Here is a 6,062-nt window from a genome sequence, read left to right as displayed (position 1 = left end):
GCATATGGCTAGTAAACCTCGTCGAAAACCGAAAACCCATTCCGCACTCGACGAGGCTTACTAGCCTTATGCGGTGAGTCGCTCGCTGACAGCTCTTAAATAGGTAAGGGGCGGGGCCAGCCGGGGACATCATCCGAGAAACCTCGCCCCATGTGACATCAATGAAGAGGCCCCCTTATTTTTACATTCAGCTGTCAAAATAAATATTATCTAGACGTTCGAAATAAGTAAAATCATTACAGAAATAATTATAAAGGATAAGAAACAAAAACAGAATCATTAGAACTAAGGAAATCAAATTAGAATACATAAAGATATGACTAGTGCAGTTTGGTAAACACAGTAGACGCGACCGAGTGTCGGCTGTCAGAGGAATCCACACTGAGATTTACTATTGAGCAGTGGCTAAAAAGCAAGCGCCCACAGAGGACGTCTAAAATGTGTTCTGCACATGCACATTTGTATCAGCCAAATAAACTGCCCGAGCGTCCAGTTTTTCACTGTGTGGTTTTGCTTAAAAAAAAACCTTTTTAACACATTTTAATTTTTTTTTGAAATGGTAGATAGTGTTTAAAGTGAAATCCTGATATTTGGCAAAGCAAATTTCAAAGTGAACATGTTTCTGCAGTGATTTTTCATGGTGTTAGACATACCTCTTACCAAGTCTGCTTTGTGAGTCTGATTCCTGGTGTGTTTCTGCTTAGTAAATTCGATTGGGCGTCTACTTGTTGACGCTGCTCAATAGTAAATCTCTTAGCGGGATAAAAGTAGACGGTGGCTCATAACAATTAGACGTTTGCCCACGGAAATGCGCCCAGGCACAATATTAAATCAGGGTCTCTATGTTTGAGATAACTTTTTCGTATGTTTTGAATGTGTTCCCTTAATCTGATCCATAGTGGTCTTTTCGCCCTTCCCATGTATTGTAGACCACAGGAACACTGAAGGCCATATACAACTCCCTCTGTCTTAAATGATGTGAATTCTTTAATTTAGAATTCCATTCCATTACTTCGTGATATAAACAAATCCCTCCTCTTATTTAGTCCTGGGGTAGCCTTACATGCATAATAATTTTTGCATGGAAAGAAACCTTTAGCATCTAAACAGGTCACTAATTTGTTTTGTTTTGGTGGATCCAGGACGTTTTTTGCTAATTTTAATCTCAACGTGGGGGCCTTTCTATATATAAATTTGAGGTAATAAATCTGTTAGCACTTTGTCTGCTTTTAAGAGGGGCCAATGTTTTTTTTAAATATGTTCAACTTGTACGCTGAAATCTAAAATGATAGATAATTCCTCCTTCCATTTATCCTCCTGTCTCTTATCATTAATCAGTGTAGACCTATCCATATCGGCTACCTCTTGTATAACCGCATTAATTGATTCTTGTGGGTACCCTTTCTGTATAAACCTTTCACCTATTGTATTTACTTGATCTTTGTAATCACTTTCAAAAGTGCAATTTCTTCTTAGACGGACACATTGCCCTTTGGGAATGTTCAGTAACCAAGTGGGGTAGTGACAACTGTCTATAGGTATAAACCCATTTCTGTCTTCCCCTTTGAAAAAGGTTTTAATTATTATTTCTTCCTCTTTTCTTATCAGTATTAGGTCCAAAAAATGAATTTGTATGTTACTGTGTTCCCAAGAGAACTTAATATTCCTGTTGTTAATATTAAGCCTATTAAAAAGGGCAAGCAAATCTTCCTCCTTCCCCTCCCAAATTATAATTACATCATCTATATATCTCTTATACATTTTCAGACCTTCAGGGGGACGTTCATAGCCTCTTTTCCCCAGAAAGACATGAATAAATTTGCAACGCTGGGAGTAAAACGTGTTTATGTCAAAAATAATTCTGATGTAAACAAAAATAAAGACATTCTATAATATATTTCATTTTGTGACCATGATAGGGCGCTCAATTCTCTAAGGCCCCAATTGGTAGCCTCTATAGCATCCTGATGTCCTACAATAGTATACAGGGAGGATACATCGGTGCTAGCTAGAAATATGGAAGTGGATTTAAACTTTATCTCGTCTATTAGTTATATCAGATGTTTTGTGTCTCTGAGGTAGGATCTAGAGTTTTTCAGTAAGGGTTGGAGAAATGAATCTATACATTGTCCCAAACGAGCACTTACTGATTGGATCCCATTCACAATAGGTCTTCTTGGTGGGTGCAGTTTATTTTTATGTATTTTTGATACTGTGTATATTACTGGAATCCTACAGCAATCTGGTACTAAAAACCTGGCCTCCTTCTTATTAAGTATATTTTTCTCATTCCCTTTCAATATTAATTTTTCAAGTTTTTTCTTATATTTATGTGTGGGGTCTCTAGGGAGTTTCTGGTATGTCTCTGTATCTTCTAGTTGTCCCTCTAGTTCTTTCATGTAATATTCTTAAGACAGAACAACTATCCCCCCTCCTTTGTCGGCGGGTGGTATAACTATGTCATTCCTCTTGGATACATTTTTTTATTCCTATTTCTATTCCCTTATTCATATTTATTTTGGGGATTTTCAACGTTTTCCAAGTCCTGAGTAACCATTTTTTTTAAATCTTCCACTTGGCTGTTCCCACTGATTTGGGGATTAAAAACCGATTGTTCCATAGGGTTGCGTGTTTGATTTCATTACTCGGAGCATTAGTCACCCTAAAGGAAACAATGTTTACTTTGAGTTTATTAAAAGATACTAAATTTTCTGTAACTTCGGGGAAAGTGACTTCTAAGCTTGTGAACTATAGTGAAGAAAAAAAAAAGGCTGGCATTTGCATTTGAAAATCAGCGCTGACATACACTTTGTATTGCGAAAAAAAATTATTAACAATTGTATAAACTGAGGCATTATTTTCAATGGGCTTGGACCTGGACTAATGATTGATTTGATAATGCTGGTTTGCACTCCATCCCCTTTTGGGAAGGTTTGTCAAACCATGAGAAGAGTGAGCGAGAGAGAAAAGGATTTAAAAAAAAATTAATAAAATAATGGAATGGAGTCCCCCCCCAAATCCATAACAGACCCTTATCCGAGCATGCAGATGCCGCATGCCTTCAAAGATTTATTTCCTTTGTTGAATTGTCTGCTTGGTTCACACTAGATGCGATTTAAAATTGTGCTTTTGGCAATTTCACCATATTTTCTGTAGATTTACCAATGAGTTATTGAATTTTCAAATGTGTTTTGCACTGCGGTTTCTATTGTAGTCTATATATGAAATCGCTACAAAATGCTGAAAAAGTTAGACAAGAACGACTTTTGAAATTGTGCTGCAGCAAATCGCTTATGTTAAGACACTCACATCCACATTCATTAGATCCGATATCAGGTACAATTTCAATTCCCAAATCGCACCTGAAATTGTGCACCCTGGATGCGACTTGGCATGCGATTTGCATGACATGTGACTTGCAAATCGTATGCCAAGTCGCACCCTATTGTCTGCTATTAGAGCAGTCACATGGGTGCGTTTCCGACACTGATTTCTAAAGTAGTACATGTACTACTTTTGTGGCGATTTGCATAGATATCTGTGTCAGCTGTCTTGCAAATCGCAAGGAAATCAGCATCTTCACTGTACGTCGCACAATTTCTAAATCGGCTTTGATGTGACTGGGGTGTAAGGCCTTTTTATGTTTGATTTCCTCAGTGTTTTTCCAATTTATGGGAAATGCCGCATACTAGCAAAAGTGAATTCACATTTTCAGTATTGCATGCGAGATGTGTTCATGTGACTGCCTTAACGCATGCGATAATCTGGAGTGAATTGTGCCCACCCATAGGGCCAAGAAATATTGCCAATAGGGTTCCCTTTCACATCCCTGTTCAATGTTCTGTTGTATGCTGCACAGGTACACTTCACTGTGGCTTTCTTTCTGTCTCTGATTTGTGGGGCCTGTATACCAAGGGTTAACGCAAGTGGGAAGAGAATTAATCAGGTGCAAACACTTTCTCTGACCAAATGAAGGACAGTGGTGGGTGTGGCCTACCTTATATAAAGAGATGCAGTAGTGGCTGATTTTTTGCCTTGTACAGGCCATATTATTTTCTGTAAGTCCTTGTCTGTGGTGGTTTGGGGGAGGAAGAGATGTTGTGGTGAATTGCCCCAGGCCACACTCACGCTGTGTTTTGATGTGAGCTGTAAATGTTTTGCATGTTCTTCCTTTTAAGGTGTGTTTGTGTGTTATTGTTCAATGACTGTGTGTTTATTATCTTTGCATTGTAATCCTAAAACATGTCAATTGTTCTGCTCTTCCAAGTTTGCTTTATTTAGAATGAAATGCAGTTTTCAGACAAACCTGATGAGAAATGTATGTGTGGGGGATTTGGGGAGGTGGGAGGTGTTTTTATTTTGGCATGTATGCATTTTATATTGATATTTTGATCTGCAGCTTGTTTTGTGAATAAGCCTAATTGATTCATATTAACCATTTGTTTCCTGCTGTAACCTGTGAAAGCACAGTTCATTAGAAGTATAGTCTTTTAGATTGTAAGCTCTTATGAGCAGGACCGTTCTATTTTAGCAACATCAATCCTGCTTTTTTTTTTTTTTTTACCAAGATATCGAATGTACCTACTTGTTGTTGCTGTCCAAATAAATGTGGAATGTGTATTTGATCAATAAATATTTGGACTATGTATTTTTGGGGGGGATTATTTCTTGTTCTAGTTGAATGTAGCACAGTGGCTAAATGGTTAGCACTTCCACCTGGCAATACTAGGGTCGTTGGTTCGAATCCCAACCATGGCACCTCCTGCCTAGAGTTTGCATGTTCTCCCTGTGCCTGTTTCCGCTGGGTACTCTGGTTTCCTCCCAAACTCTAAAGACATGCTGGTAGGTTAATTGGATCCTGTTAAAATTGGCCCTAGTATGTTTGAATGTAAGTTAGGGACCTTAGATAGCATGCCCCTTGAGGGTTAGGGACTGATGTGAATTTACCACATATATATGTAAAGCGCTGCGTAAATTGACAGCGCTATATAAGTATCTGAAATAAATTAATGTACTAGCACCCCTAACACTTTTTTGATAGCTATATAATATGCCCAAATCTTCCTTGTTAGAGCGCACATATGCAAGTATGTCCAAGCTAACAAACCAAAAGCCCCCTATTGCACCAAGACCATGTTATGTACCAATGAATAGGTCGTGTTCAATGTCCAGCTAGCTATTCTTTTTCTATAATCCTCTTAACAGTAATAAATTAGGCCCCCCCAATTTATATTGACTTTGGGCCTTTACTGGCAAATATATATTTGCCAATGTCATATACACAGTAGAGCTGCAGGCATACATTCACCAATGCCAAATCCACAATAGAACTGCAAACATATATTTGCGAATGTTATATACACAATGGAGCCGCATGTAAAATTGCTATGGTGCACAAATAAACGCCAAGATGGCTGTTGGAGGAGGCGCTAGAGCAGCTGTCATACCGGAAATACGTCATGACGTTGGCGGAAGGACGTTTGCACACACCCGGAAGTGGTAGTGGGCAGTGTTAGTGGATGGGAGTGTAGTTAGGAGAGTTTAGTGGTAATTTGCAAATCTATTTTTTAGTTTTGTGAATTGTTCTTTTGTGGAATTCCAGACAACATCTGGACATGGTGAGATTGCTGTTCTCCACCAAGGAGCTGATCCTCATTTGCAGGGGAAACATTACTAATAATTGTATTTTCAGTTGAAAACATGTCCAATTCCTAGATCCATTGAGGTACATAGCAGAGGTTCAAGGTTCTTCCTAACTACACAGGTGGCACAGACACAAGCATACACCCAGGGCCACTGTTAGATATCACAGGGCCCCATACAGCATACCTGACAGCCCCCCTGTTAAATCTAAATTATGATTCGGCATTTATATTGATGGCAAGCTTGCAAAATATTTGGTTTTTATGATTAGTCATAATTAATATTAATATGTGTGAATGGTCTTTGACAAATGGTAGTATTTACTATTCTTCAATTATAGCTGAGACCAAAAGATATACAAGTTAAGCTGAAATAGTATATACTAGTTGAAGGTTGAGTATACTATATTTAGATATAGT

This window comes from Staurois parvus, unplaced genomic scaffold, assembly GCF_062004578.1.
Source record: "Staurois parvus isolate SC_StPar_1 unplaced genomic scaffold, SC_StPar_1.0 ptg000962l, whole genome shotgun sequence".
Lineage (NCBI taxonomy): Eukaryota > Metazoa > Chordata > Amphibia > Anura > Ranidae > Staurois > Staurois parvus.
This window is presented reverse-complemented; position numbering follows the sequence as displayed.